Raw genomic sequence first — 15794 nt, forward strand, 5'->3', positions numbered from 1 at the left:
AGTTCGACATTTAAGATAAATGTCCAATATTTGAACTTTAAATTTTTCAATTTGTTTATGTTCACATTTATTTCATATTTTACAGGTGATCTAATGATTGTAATTTATCTCATAGCATACTTGTAATTTATGTTTCATATATGTAAAAATTGCAACACTACAAGTAACTTCCAGCAAATTCTTTATAAAAATAATTTTTCTTAATAATTATATTTCTGTTAAAAATATCATTTATTTTAACTTATTTAAAATATAATATAGATTTAAATTTTCACTTAATTTCCACGTTGATGAAAAATATATAATTAGATGAGAAAGTTTTGTAAAGCTAATTGTAAACTCAAAATTCATGTGCTACAAACATAGCTGGTCTGTTATGTTGAATTCACTGATGGAAAGGAAGGTGAATGCCTCATATGCACATTTTGAGAAAAGAATTACCTTGTCAACAGGTGTGCTAACAGCTGAAGATCAATTGTGGTACTGTGGTAATTCTTTTCTCAAAATACAGTAAATTTGGGAGAATACTAAATTTCACTAAATATAAAGCTAAGTTGCTGACTTTATATTATTTTTGTATATTGAAGAAATAATTAGCTCCTCCTCCTCCATTATTTATGGTATTAGCATTTTCCATGCACACACACACACACACACACACACACACACACACACACACACACACACACACACACACACACACACACACCAGAAAAGAGTTTGCAAAACACTGTTCTCTTTAAAATAGAAAGTGAATAAGAGAGATTGTTGCAATCTGTCCCCTCTCCCCAATTCCCTCAAAAATTCTTCTTCAGAGGACTCAGTATGTTATGGAATGAAGTTCTAAATCGGTTTTCCAACATGTGAAAAAAGAATTCTGCTGTACAGAAAGTGTTTTGGAGAGTTAGTCATTCATACAGAGAACAGTTTCCAAAAAGACTGAATGTTCAAAATGATATTCCAGCATGATCTGTCTGAAAAATATTAACTATATTTTGTTTCCATTCTGTATTTCTTGTTAAAACCTAAAAATTACTCAATTTGCAGATTTAGAATTTAGTCAAGTTTTCACCAATTTTGTTTTAATCTTTGGACCTAAAACATTTTTAATAACTGCATATTCCTCAAGGATAAAGATCTTAAAGATATTGGTTTTATTTTTGTCAAGCATCACAATCACTTGATTTTCATCATGATTTCTTGACATGCACCTGCAAGGGATTAAAGATACCAAGAAATCATATACTTAGTTTAATCTTTATCCAAGTATACACAAACAAAGTTTGTGCCCGAAGCATTTTTCGGACTGGCGCAACTTGTGGTAAAGGTGGCATGACTTCACATCACTTGTCTTAGTATCCTATAATGCAAAGCACATCTCCTTGCAGACATGATAATGCTAATCATTATTGGAAGGATCGCTACCTAGAGGTGATACCAAGGTTGATGAGTAATGCAGAAGTCGCATTTTTTTTTTTTTTTTTTAGGAGTTGCCAAAGGGTGTCACACCTTATTATTATCATTTCTTGTTATCTTTTATATATCTGTAATATATATATATATGTTTATATATCTGTAATATATAATTTCTTTGTATCTTTAATAACTAACTATCTCTAATCCAGAGTAATATATATAATAATAAGGTGTAACAGCTTTTGGCAACTTTATATAAAAATATGACTTCTGCATTACTTCAACCTTAGTATCACCTCTAGGTCTGGCTCCGAATGATGAGATCTCAATAAAGGTCGAAACTGGTCTCAGTAGTGAGCCTTCCCATAATGCATAGCATTATACATGTCTGCAAGGAGATGTGCTTTACATTATGGGATACTAAGGTAAGTGATGTGAAGTCATACCACCTTTACTACCAGCTGCCCCAGTCCTGAAAATACTTCAGGCACAAACTTTGTTTGCTTACACTGGGTTAAAGGATTAAACCAAAGTGTATAATATTTTGGTATCTTTAATTTATAGTATAACCAAGTGGAAAAACATTCAACAATGCACCTGCAAGGGGTAGTATACAAATACTACAATACTACTATACAGTTAAGTTTACATTAAGTTTGCTGTTATTTGTCAGGTCTTCAGATTCTCTCAAATCTTGCATTAAATTTTTAAGCCACTTCTAAATGCATCAATCTAGCTTGCTTTAATTGTTTATATGCTAGCTTTGCTTATTTCTATTTTCCACTCAATGCAACTCAATGCACCCCTTTTTGTTTTTTTAAATATCAATCTACTTCTCCCACTTACCAGAAATCTCATGACCTATAACATGACAGTGTCTATGTGTGGGCAACTTATGGGAAAGACTTCTGAAAGACATATGTATACAAAATGATAGAAGAGGATGATAAGTTGATCTGGTGATTTGGAGCTGAAATGTATATAGCTATCAACCAGCAGCTGCCTGTGTTCACATATAATTAGAGAAAAATAGATGAATGGTGGTAACCATTCATGAAAATACTCACAGAAAACATAATGCAGAAACCGAGTCTATTGGAAAGCAACTGGAAGGAGTCCCTGAGAAAGGGTTCACTCATTAAGTAAACAGTCTCTCTCTCTCTCTCCCTTGAATACACAATTAATCATACTGAGAGAAATTTTTAGCCATCCCAAATGTGAGAACACTATTCTAAAGTTCGATGGATTTTGGATTTATAAAGTGTTAGGAGGTTGAACAGAAGAGAAGTATTGTTTAGAACGAAAAAGAATAATCCCAAGTTTTTTTTGGAGGCTGAAGAGGCTAGAGATGAGATATATTTATGCGAGGATAAGCTGGATGTGAAAGTAAATCTGAGAGAAAATGATCTTGAATGGCAAGTGGAATGTTATGCAGAATGTAATACAAGAGAGAGAGTGAGGCATGGGCTTTCTTCAGGGAAATAAGACAGGCCTATGTTTTGTTAGTCCTAAAATTCACTACATTATCTTCACCCTTAGTACTCTGGCAAAGATGGGAAAAATCCGATGAGAGGGAACCATTCACCAAAACATGCAGTGAATGACCAGAGAGGAAGCAGGCAATCCACTCAACAAATGATTAGAGGGAGAAACATGGCAGCTTAGTAAGAAGGCTACAATACTAGACTCCATCAAATGCCCTGGAAATATCAAGAGCAACCAGATGAGTTTCTCCAAATCTTTCAGTGCCTGGGAAATAAGACAGGATCAGTTTAGCAAGGAAGTCTGCTATTGAATTCAAATTGCAGAAACTGTACTGGTGATCACCAATTAACTGATGAGTCTCTAGGTGGGGAAAAAAGTTAATTGCTGATTACCTTCTCTATCATTTTCAAGAGTATTGAGGTGGAGACAATAGAACAATAGTTTGATAATCCCTTTTAAAAAGGGATTATCAAACTATCCCTGATAAGAAAAGGCTGAATAAAATCTTGTGTTGGATAGATGCTAGATGAGTACGACAGAAAAGGTGATACAGGATGTATGGTAATTCTGATGCACAAGCTCTTATTAAAACTGAAGGGATACCAACGGGGCAGGACTTACTGGTATTAAGACTATTGAGCAGAAAAATCTAATGTCTTTCTGGTAACATTTTGCTGCAAGGTGGTAGAAAACTGAACTTTCTTAACATCCTGGAGATTAGTCTGAAATACCTGCTATATGAAGAACTGAGATTCTCTTTCAGTTGTGGAAAGGGAGTGCGAATAATATCTATAATTGTATATAATCTATAATAATTCTATATTCGATCTTGCTGCAACAAACATTTGATATTGTAGAGTTCTTACTATAAAAGTTAATGGAACAAATGATATGAGCTTTGCTTAATAATATTTTTATAATATCATATTTCTGTTAACGGACAACTGTGCAAATTCTTTATATATCTGCCTAAATGTATACTGATATACTGATAATACAAGGTGTTACAGTAAGAGCATCTCAGAAGGATAACTAGTGTTTTGTCTTTCTTCATCTGATGATTAAGAAGGTCAATTTTTTTTAAAGGAAACTGACTCTGGTTCAGAATGGGACAGCAAAATTGTAATCAATGTAGCACACCTAAAGTTGAAAACAGTTAGTTATCTAAATGTTCCATGATTTCCTTTTTAATGTGAATCACAGTCATAAAAAGGCTGTATATATACTGTATAGGAATGTGATAAGGTTGTTCAGAAAGTAGTGGTCTCACAATAACCTATGAAATTCATCTAGTGGGATTCACACCTCAAGCCTGTTGGTCCTAGAAATAAAGGATATGCTATTCCATCAACCAAAAAGGCTAGCACAGTGTTTTAAATAGTAATTTGACACATACAAAGAGACAGTAAATTGTAGATTCAAATCAAAGAAATTAGCTATTTCAGAAGGTAACAAAAAAGTAACAGAAGTTACTTTCTTGTGCATTTTGACTTATGCAACAGAGACACGGAGGCTAATGAAAAGAGACAAGTAGAATACAAGCAATGGAAACAAAAGTTTTAAGGACAATGTTGGCAAAAATAAAGCAAGATAGAATAAGAAATGTGGGCATTAGGAATGGTTTAGGATAGAAAATGTTAAAGAAATGCTTGTGAACTCTCACTTGAAGTGGTTTAGATATACAACAAGAAGGAATTTAGAAAGAAAACCAAGAAGAATGTACAAAATGAAATGTGAAAGGAAGAGACAAAAGAGGAAGACCACAGAAAAGGTGGAAACCAGATAAGAAAAGATACAGAAAAAGAAACCTATTGGAATAACGTTCATGAAGGAAGAATTTGAGAAGATACAAATGGAGAGATTTGATTCACCTGACCCGACAGTTTCTGTTGGAACAGGTGTAGATAAAGAAAATGACAGATGATGAATAACAATGGATATAGCATGCTTTTAAATCAGGTATTAGAAAAGACAATCAGGTGTGTGACATGCCTTATCTTTAAAATCAGGTGTGATATGCCTTATCATGCTCTACTTTCCATAGAACTTTCAATCCTAATGACCGAATTTGAATTGTTGTTATTATTGCCCGCCCTCCATGGAGTCAGCAGACTCATTGTGGGAGGTTCATTCAACTAACACTCCTTGCATTAACAACCCATTCTGGTAATGCATTCCATTCAATAATAATTCTCCATGTAAAACATCTACTCCTTACATCCCTCATCATCACATTCTCACAAAACTTCCAGGAATGGCCTCTGGTTTTTCCCTCTCTTGCCTTCTACTCTTTTTATAATCCCATCTGGATTAATCTCATAAAATCCTCTCAATAACTTAAATGTCTCTATCATATCACCTCTTTTCCTTCTATCTGCTAGCAATTCGCATCTCTTCAACCCCTCTCTCTCTCCATTCCAAAGTACTGATATTGTCTTAGTCACTCATCTCTGGATCTTCTCCAATGTTTCCATATCACACCAGGTGACCAAATCTGAGCACAATAGTCCAAATGTGGTCTGACCAGTGCTTTATAAGTGGCCACTTTCTTATCCCTACATGTTAAAATACTTCTTATCACAGCAGCACTACAATGTGCAGCCTTTGCAACACTTGCAATATGCCTTCTAAACTTCAGTCTACCGTCAGCCATCACTCCCAAATCTTGAATCTCATCCGCTTCCTGCAGTACAGTACAGTCAATACAGTACACAGCCTTATATTTCTGCACTCCAAAATGCAACACCTTGCACTTATTAATATCAAAACTACAACCCCATCCTTTGTCCAAGTCAAAAGTCTATTCAAATCTTCCTGAAGGGAATTAACATCAGCAGTGCTACTTATAATTCTCTCCAACTTTGTATCATCAGCAAACAACTGACGATCCCCAGTCGGTCAACATAATATATCATTTAAAAACAAATTAAACAAGAACAGAACCCTGGGGCATGCCACTGGTACTGATAATAGATAATATATTGGTTAAATGGATCATTTAACCAATATATTATCTATTCCCATCCTCTGCAGCTTGTACATCAAGATAAAGTGTAATCAATCAAATGCTTTTGCCAAGTCCAAGAATATCATTGTGTATGATTCTCCCTTATCTAACACACTCATTACCCTATCATAAAATGCAAGTAAATTGCTAAAAATGGGACCTACCCTTTACATATCCATGCTAACCATAATAAAGAATGCTATATCCATCAATCCAATTCTGTATTCTATTCCTTACCAATCTCTACAACAACTTGACCACAACTGTAGTTATACAGACTGGTCTATAACTGGAAACTTTTGTCTTAGAAACATGCTTATGGAATGGTGCTATTTTGCCTTCTTTCCACTCCTTAGGAACCTTACCCAATGCAAGACTTTAATTAAATAACCAGGTCAAGGACACAAGCAACTGCTGCACACATTCCTTAAGAATACATGGTGATATGTGATCCATTCCCACATTCTTAATATCTAACCCAATCAACATCTGATATACCTCGGATTCTTTCACTTCAAATTCTCCTAATAATTGCTTCCTTCTATATACTGCACAGCATCATTCACACCAGTATATTATACACACTGATAAAGTGCTTGTTCAATAATTCCACTATATCCTTTGCAACTGTCATTCTGCTGCCATGACTATCCACCACAGTCAACCTGCCATATTTATTTTTTCTCTTACTTGCAATATAGCAGAAAAATTCCCTTGGGTTAACCTTGGTCTGACCAGCCAATCTTCTCTCATACTGTACCTTTTCTTTCTTTACCATTCTTGTCACCTTCTTAGCCTGCACTGCATACTCTTCGTGGATCTGATCACCACCAACTGCCTTGCACCTCCTCCATAGGATTTTCTTTTCCAGCACAGCCTGCTTGATTTCACTGTTCACCCATTTCACTCCTACTCTACTCACTTAACCCTTGGTATGCAATTATACACTGCTGTGTCAGATACTGCCTTATGAATTTCCATGCACTATTAATATCTTTTCTGCTCAGCTCATCTATCCAACATACTGATGCTAACTGACTGCAGAGCTTCCTATAATAAACCAATTTATACTTCCACATCCATTTCTTGGAAGTTACCTTTTCTTGTTTTAACACTTCCCAAACAAGTACCTCATGATCACTCTCACCAACCTGCAGCAGTGTCAATACCTCATTAACAACTACATCTTGTGAAGTTATCACCAAATCCAAAACATTAAAGCCTCTAGTTGCTTCAGTTACATACTGCTTAAGATATTTATCTCTCAGAAATTCAACAAACTCACTCTCCTTGTTCCCATATACTATCTCCTTCTTCCATTCTATATTCTTGTAATTAAAGTCTCCCATCAGGATCACCTTTTTACATTTCCAACTAATTTGCCTAAACATTTCACAATCACCATTTTCAACATTTCTTGGCCTCTAACAGCATCCCATCAGATATACCAGCCTGTTAACTTCAAATTCACACCACAAGGTCCACAAGAGTTATAAGGGCCCATTTGTCATCCCACTGTAGCACTTTGAACATTTTCCTCTTAGTGCCATACAATTTATTGTTTCCACATAAAAAAGTTAAAAGAAGAAATATAAAGATCACACTCTTATTCTTGTGATTTCTCAACTATTTGTCTTAAAATGAAAATATACTCCTGAAACTCCTTACTTAGCATGAAACAGAGCTTGTACTTTACACAATTTTTCTTAGCCTCTTCAAGTGTCTGCATGAATTTTAACTGTAACACTCAACAGAGAAATTTCTCTGTAATATCACTCACATTTAGCTTGGTTCAGTGGTCAAGTAGTTAGTGTATCTGCTCTCCAGCCAAAAGGCTGCAGGTTTGAATCCCACTGTGGGCATGGATGTTTGCGATTGTCTATGGAAATACTAGGGGTGGATGTGGGTGGTAGATGGCGCTAAGTTGCAGTTAATTGTAGTTGGTGGATTGAGTTGTGGAGACAGAGAGTTGTAGAGTAGGCGCCCTCTCTCGATGAGTCTTTGGACTTCTTGTAGGCATCACGTAATAATAATAATAAATTCAGTTTTATTTCCATTTCTGTAGATGGATACTATGAAAACTCTGCTCTAATCATCTGGAATTCAGCTTCCTGATCAGATCTTCTGAATTATGCAGTGTGATTAATGTAAAATCATTATACCACAATATCTGAACATCTGTAGTTAAATATTATTGACATGCGTTCCACGTTTCAAATTTATGATAGCTTCTCCTGACTCCAATAATGGAATTCATTTATGAGTGCATTCCTCCAGGATATTTCCTACCACTGTTTTGTTGCCTGTTATCTCATTCAATAATTTTTGAATTACTTATTCCAGATATAAAGAACATCTATCTTCAGTTTTTACATTGCTTTCATCATCTGATTTCTTTTGTGATATTCTTTCCTCATTTCCTAACAGTCACTATCACTTTTATGATAGTGACTGTCTATATTCTTCCGTTTTGTTTGGCTACTTTTCACCTAGCTCCATTTTTCTTTAATTTTTCTCTATATTCACTGAGGGCACAAGACACAGCATGCTTGCTGACCTAAAAAAAAATAAATAATTTATTGGACCACCATGAAATATTAAGTTTTTGTTTTTAAATTCTTGAGAATCTCACCACATGCATCTCTGGTAGTCAATGTTTCTTCACATTTTTCAATTTGGTTCCTATTTTCAAACTTTTCAACTTTTTTCCAATAATATTTTTATATTTCAGTCTACCATTCATCTCTGAAAGCTGCCTGAATTTGATTATTTTCATAATGTTCATACTTTGATCCTGATTAAAACTAAACGATGATAATTTTATATCAAATGTCCTGTACTATATATACTACTATGTGCTACTAGATATATTGGTCTTTCCATGTGAATTTTCCAACATTATGTTGGAACATGGTGTTACTGATGAATGATCCATGTTCTAAATAGAAATCCAGTGGGTACTAACAGTTACTATCAGCCATGGCTTTTTTTCTCCACACTTCCCCAAAACCTTTCTATAGTTGTCTGCGATTAATTTCCTACTCTCCTGTTTAAATCTCCAGCAAGAACCAGCCCATGCGGTTAGCCTAGTTGCTGTGCGCTTTGCAACCATATGCCTGAGGAAGGAGTGTCCTAGGTTCGATTCCCTGAAGGATCTTCCTCAGCCATAGCCAAGTTAGCTGGTCTTGGGCATGGACAGTAGGATTTTTCCCCAGTTTATCCTGGGGTTTTTCATCCCACAAAGCAGGCAAACCGGCCTTGAGAACTCAACACTAAGGACATAGGATACACTAGGGAGTAGGGATGACCACTTAATCCTGTGAACAGTTTGAGGTCCAATGATTAATAAACCCTCGACACTGAAAGGTAAAAGAGAGAAAAAGGAAGATAAGAATGAGATGAGAACAAGAACCAGCATTTCCTTTTTCTTAGAGCCAGTGGCCCTCTACAATGGCTCAAAGAATAGCTCTACTCTTTGCTACTAATACATGGGATGAGGCCAAAATAACTCACATTTCCAAAATAACTCACATTTTGAAATTTTATCCACATTACTGTAGGTAAAACTGCAAGTGACCCAAGGAGTTTATGTTTAGTGGTTGAATACTACAGCTACTCCTCCTGTTTCCTAACCATTACTGCCTGAATAATACATCTTACAATTATAATAACGATAAAGAGCCAAGAGGCTATTTGTTTCCGGTAGTGTAAATTAAGTTAAGGGGATAATAAATCCCTCATTATCCGGTTATCTTTCCTCATTTCAACATTCTCATTATCCTCGTATCCAGTTTTAAAATAATGAGGGATTTATTGTCTCCTTAACTTAAAATCTTACAGTTATTATTTAAATGTTCTCCACGTTTTGGACGAGAATCGAGCCCAGATCTTACCGCTCCAAGGGCGTCGTCTATACCGACTGAGCTACATAAGCTCACTTGAGCTACATAAGCTCACTACACCCCTTGAGGGTACATGGCAGGAATTTGATGATGATGATGATGATGATGAGTTATTATTTATAAGTATTTCACTTGTTCTGGTTCTCCTTCTCGGTAACACCAAGACAAGAACTCTGAATATAGAGTTCTCTAATACAAAATATATGCAGCCAATACAGAACATAATTTGTTTGGCAAATTTCCATAGAATAATTCATATTAGAATAAAGGCATATCGAGTGAATGTTACATTCATACAGGTGTATGCGCCCACTAGATTCATATAATAAATTTAGTTTAATCCTTTATCCAAGTGTGAGCAAACAAAGTTTGCGCCTGAAAGTATCTTCAGGACTAGGGTAAAGTGGTACCAATTTACCCCAGTCTAACCAAGTGAAAAATAAACTTTCAACTACAGATTCAAGTGAAGATGAGGTGGAAGAATTTTACAGCAACTTGCAACAAGTAGTATACAGTATTGATAAAACAGATTTTCTCTTGATATTAGGCGATTGAATGCAAAAGTGGATGAAAAAGAAGAATGAGACATCACTGGAAAATTCGGTGAATGAAGGAATGAAGCAGGAGAAAGGATGTTGGAGTTTTGTGTTGAGAACAGTTGCTTTATTGTAAACACTTGCTTTCAACAACACGAAAGAAGATTGTACACATAGACTTCACCTAATCGAGAATACAGAAATCAGACAGATTATATCATTGCCAGCAGAAGGTGGAGGAGCACTATCCAAGCAGCAAAAACACTACTTGGTGCAGACTGTGGGACAGATCATGAATCACTGATAGCTGAAGTTAAATTGAAATTAACAGCTAAGATGAAACAAAAGGACAGTATCAGATTTGATTTAAATCCTATAAGTATTTAAAGTAGAAATCGGAAAGAAATTAAAAAGTTTGGAGAAGACAGATTCCGAATTAGAAGAACCATGAGAAGAAACAAAATGTACAGTCACAGAAGCAGCAAAGAAGACTCAAAATAAACCAACAAGAAAGAAAGATTGTAAATGGTTGTAAGTAGAAGCTATTCAAATAGCAGAGGAAAGAAGAAAAATTAAACTTGAGAGAAACAAAGAAAGGGTTAGGCAACTAAGTGCAGATTTTCAAAGACAAGCTTGGAAATAAGAAAAACATCTAAACAAAATGTGCAAGGAAATTGAAAAAAAAAAGCAATATTATGGATAGAACAAGAGATCTGTTTAGAAAAACAAATGATGTTACAGGGAAGTTTATCCCTAGATTAGGGGTAGTAAAGGGTAATTCAGGAAAATGTCTGATGGAAGAAGCAGTAGTGAAAAAAAAAGATGGAAAGAGTATGTAGATGATTTGTACAAGAAAGATAATAATATTGAAGGAGAATTTGTTCAGGAACCCATGATAATGAAAAGTGAAGTGATATCAGCAGTGGAACAGCTGCCAAAAGGAAAAGCTTCTAGAGCTGATGGTGAGTCAGTGGAATTATTGAGAACAGCTGGGGATGAAGTAGTGAATATATTGACTGAAGTTTATCTACAGATTTGGGAGCAAATATACTGGCCAATTCAAAAAAAAAAAAAAATTCCAGAGATTGTGAGAATTGTAGAACCATCACTTTAATTTTACATGCAAGTAAAGTTGTGCTGAAAGTGATCCAACAAAGTTGGAGCCACATGTGAATAGGGAAATACTACAAGAGCAGACCGACTTTAGGAGAGATAGAAGAACTACTGACCAAATAGCAAACGTGGGATGAATTATGGAAAGAACAAGAGAATTTCAGAAGGAAGTATTCATCTGCTTTATGGATTATAAGAAAATTTTGATTGTGTGGATCAAAACAGACTGTGGGGTGTAATGAGATCGACGGGAATACCTGAGCATCTAACTCTCTTGATAAGAGAGCTGTATGACAACCAAGAAGCTTCAATATCAACAGTCTTTGGAGAAACAGACAGTGTTCAAGTGGAAAACAGGGTGCGGCAGGATTGTATACTGTCACCCTACCTTTTTAATATTTATAGTAAATATATTATGAGAATGGCTGATTTAGACAAAGATCCAGCTGGAATTAAGATTGGTGGCAGAAATGCAGATGATAAAACCCTCATAGCAGAAACTAAGGAAGATCTGGAGCAGTTGATTCTATTGGTTAAGACGGAAAGTAACAAAGCTGGGTTTAATTTAAACATCAGAAAAACAAAAGTGGTGGCATCCTGCAATTTGAATGAATTTATAATAGAGGAAGATAAAATAGAAATAGTTGGAAGTTATGATTTACTGGGGTCTAGAATCAGAATTGATGGTAAATTTGAAGATGAAGGATAGTCATTGGAAAAAAAAAAGCAACGTTAAACCTGACAAAAATTATGAAAGATAGAAGTGCAAGTCATTTTTTTTTTTTTTGGTACAACATGACAAAATTTCATGCCGGCTAGGGCATTGCCCGGTTACACAAGGGCCCCTGTTGTTTTCGCCAGGGAACCAGGGCGAACAGCAAAAAGTCAGCTTCTGGAACAAATCTGAAAGCACACCCCAACTCAACATCACCAGAGTTAAAGATCGGTACTATCAACAAACATAAGAAGCCTGAATGGCAGAGAAATGGAGCTAGCTGAGGAATTAGATAAGTACCAGATTGACATAACAGGGGTGACTGAAACAAAGCGACAAAAACTGGCGAGATCTTTCTGAGCAATAAATACAAAATGTTATATTCAGGCAATAATAATCAAGGAAAAGAAGGAGTAGCCATAGTATCCAACACAAAATACGAGGCTAATCTTCTTGAATGGCAGGCAGTCTCAAGTAGAGTAATGTGGGCAAATATGAAAATGGGGAACTGGACAATGAGACTTATTTGTGCCTATGGTCCCACAGAAGGTTCTACTAAGGTGGAAGTGGAGGAATTTTTTGAGACTTTAGAAAAAACAACTGACACAATGAAAAAAGAAAAGTTGGTCTTTGTTGGGGACTAAATAGCAGAGTAGGAAATGATTGTCAGACATACAAAAATATTTTGGGAAAATTTGGAGAAAAGAGTAAAGCTAATAATGGCAAATACCTGTTGGATTTCAGCTCAGGACATCGACTGGTTATTACTAACACCATGTTCCAACATAAAAATGTGCACAAATTCACATGGAGAGAAGAGGCTAGGAATAAGAAAAGTCTCATTGACTATGTTATTGTTGATAGTGATGTTTTCTCCCTGGTGCAGGACACCAGAGTGTACAAAGAATTTAAAATTGTAAGTGATCACTATTTAGTCTTGAGTAGGATAAAACTGAATTTCATATTGAAAAGAATAACATGTAAGAAAGTTTTAAAGTGACTAAAAGTTGAGCAGCTCTCAGATGTGAACTGTAAACTAAAATACACAAAGCTTATTGAAGAAAAAATGAGAGTTTGAGAACAGGATCCAAACCTTGGAGATTCAGTAGCAAGTCTTGAAGAAAATCCTGATTGATTTAGCCAGAGAGGCATGTGGGGAGGTTGTCTACAAGCATAGAAAAATCAGAACTCCATGGTGGACTGTTGAAGTTAAAGAGGCAGTGAAGGAAAAGAAGAAAGTTATATCAAAAGTTTCTGGCAAATAAGTCAGCTTGTGCTCTTAGAGAATACAGAGACAAATGTTAAGAAAGCTAAACACTGTGTAAAACTAGCTAAACAAAACTCATGGGAGACTTTGGCAAGACATAGAAAATAAATATCAAGAAGGTGGCAAATTATTCTGGAGGTTGTTTAAGAAGCTTAGAAATGGAGGAAAGAGTGCTGTAAAAGGAGTTAGAGACGATAAAGGTGACATAAAAAGAGGAGAAAAAGATATCCGTGAAGTATGGAGTAATTACTTCGAAAAATTGCTAAATGAAACAAGCAGTGACAGCACAGTGGTAAAAAACACTCAACAGGCACACAGTAAGGAATACATATTCATACTTGAAGTAGAAAAAGCCATCAAAGGCTTGAAATGTGGAAAGGCAGCAGGCGTAGATGATATTCGACCAGAAATGCTGAAGTATGGTGGTATAAAAGTCTTACAGTGGCTGCACTGCATAGTTCAAAAGGCCTGGACAGAGGGGCGAATTCCCGATGATTGGAGTAGAGCTCTTATAGTATCCATATATAAAAAGGGAAATAAAACTGAATGTGAGAATTACAGAGGTATTTCCCTACTGAGTGTTCCGGGCAAGATTTATGCAAGTATACTTGAGAAACTGTTATGAAGAATTGTTGAAGAAAAGCTTGGTGAAGAACAAGCTGGATTCAGTACAAATAGAGGCTGTCAGGATCAGATCTTCACTTTACGACAAATAGTCGAGAAAGCATGGGAATATAACAAATATCTGTATCTAAGTTTGGTCGATCTGGAAAAGGCATAAGACAAGGGGCCAAGAGAGAAGCTATTTAATACACTACAATTTTATGGTGTCAATGGGGCATTATATCTAGCAATACTTAGTCTTTATTTGAGTTGCAAGTCAGCAGTTAGAATTGAAGAACAGGAAGATGGTTTAATGTTAAATCTGGTGTGAGGCAAGGATATACATTATCCCCTCTGTTATTCATTATCTATATGGATCACATTATGAAGGAAAGTAGTATTAAAAATGATATCAGAATTGGAGATGTTAATGTCAGCTCTTTGCTTTATGCGGACGATGTTATACTTCTAAATAAATCCGCTACAAGTTTGCAGGATTCTCTGATTAAATTGAATAATTGTTGTAATAAATATGGTATGAAGGTCAGCAATAAAAAGACAAAGACAATGAAAATAGGTAGAATTGTTGAAAATGTCAACTGCGTTGTGAATGGAGAACCTGTGGAACAAGTAAAACATTTCAGCTACTTAGGCACGATTTTTAGTGAAGATGGTAAATTAAATATGGAAATAGATAACAGAATCATCAAAGCTGGTATGGTAGGAAGTCAACTGAATAAATTCATATGGAATAAGAGAGAAATTAGTCGAAACACTAAATTAGCTGTATACAAGACAGTGTTTTCAAACCTGTTTTAACTTATGGATCTGAGAGCTGGGTCAGAAGTAAAACACTTGACCAAAGACTAGAGACCACAGATATGAGAGTTCTGAGAAAGATTATAGGTGTGAACAGATGGCATGAATGGATTAAAAATGAGGATATTAGGAAAGAATTTGACATTGTCACCATCTAGGAATGCGTTAGCAGAGCTAATCTCAGGTGGTATGGTCACTTAAACAGAATGGGCGAGGAAAGATTAGCAAATCAAGTGTTCTCTGCCAGGTTGGCAGGAAAACGACCCAGAGGAAGACCAAGATATAGGTGGATTGATACAGTACAAAGTGCCTTAGATGATAGAAATATAAGATCTGATAATGTTGGAGTCTTGACAAGTAACAGACTGATTTGGAGGAAAATTGTAGATAAGAAGTTTGTAATGATGTAAATTTTTCATATAGTACTATCATATCCTGTACACCCCTTCAGGGTACCTGTCAGGAATTTGATGATGATGATGATGAGAAGTGCGAGTAAGGCCGCAAAAGTTAGAATTGTCAAAGCAATGGTATTTCCAGTATTGATGTATTTATGTGAAAGGTGGATTATTAAGAAAAACAGAAAGTGAATTGATTCATTTGAATTATTGGTGTGGACAAAACAATTTAGAATCCCAGACTGCAAGAATGACCAATAAGAAAGTTTTAGAGAATATAAAGATAGAATGCTCCTTGGAGACAATGATCACTAAACAGAAGTTGATGTACTTTGGACATATTATGCGAGCAGATGAATCATTGGAAAAGGCTGTTATGGAGAAGATTGAGGGAATGAGAAGAGGAAGACCACAAAACAGTTGGATGAACAACATAAACTTACCAACTGAACTTGAAATTACTGAAGGAAAGGAGAAGAGGCCTAGTGGGATGGAAAGCCTTTGTTCACAGGATCACCAAGATTTGAAAACGA

The 15794-nt window shown here is 35.6% G+C and overlaps 1 protein-coding gene across 1 annotated transcript in view; it reads right to left on the reverse strand.

Annotated features, from left to right (window-relative positions):
* The window catches only part of LOC150098890 (CDK5 regulatory subunit-associated protein 3), a 143934-nt gene that overhangs the window by 83638 nt on the left and 44502 nt on the right, over positions 1-15794 (reverse strand). The window lies entirely within an intron of this gene.

Source organism: Typopeltis vanoorti, chromosome 15 (genome assembly GCF_054136105.1).
Source record: "Typopeltis vanoorti isolate ZY-2024b chromosome 15, IOZ_Tvanoo_1.0, whole genome shotgun sequence".
Taxonomy (NCBI): Eukaryota; Metazoa; Arthropoda; class Arachnida; order Uropygi; family Thelyphonidae; genus Typopeltis; species Typopeltis vanoorti.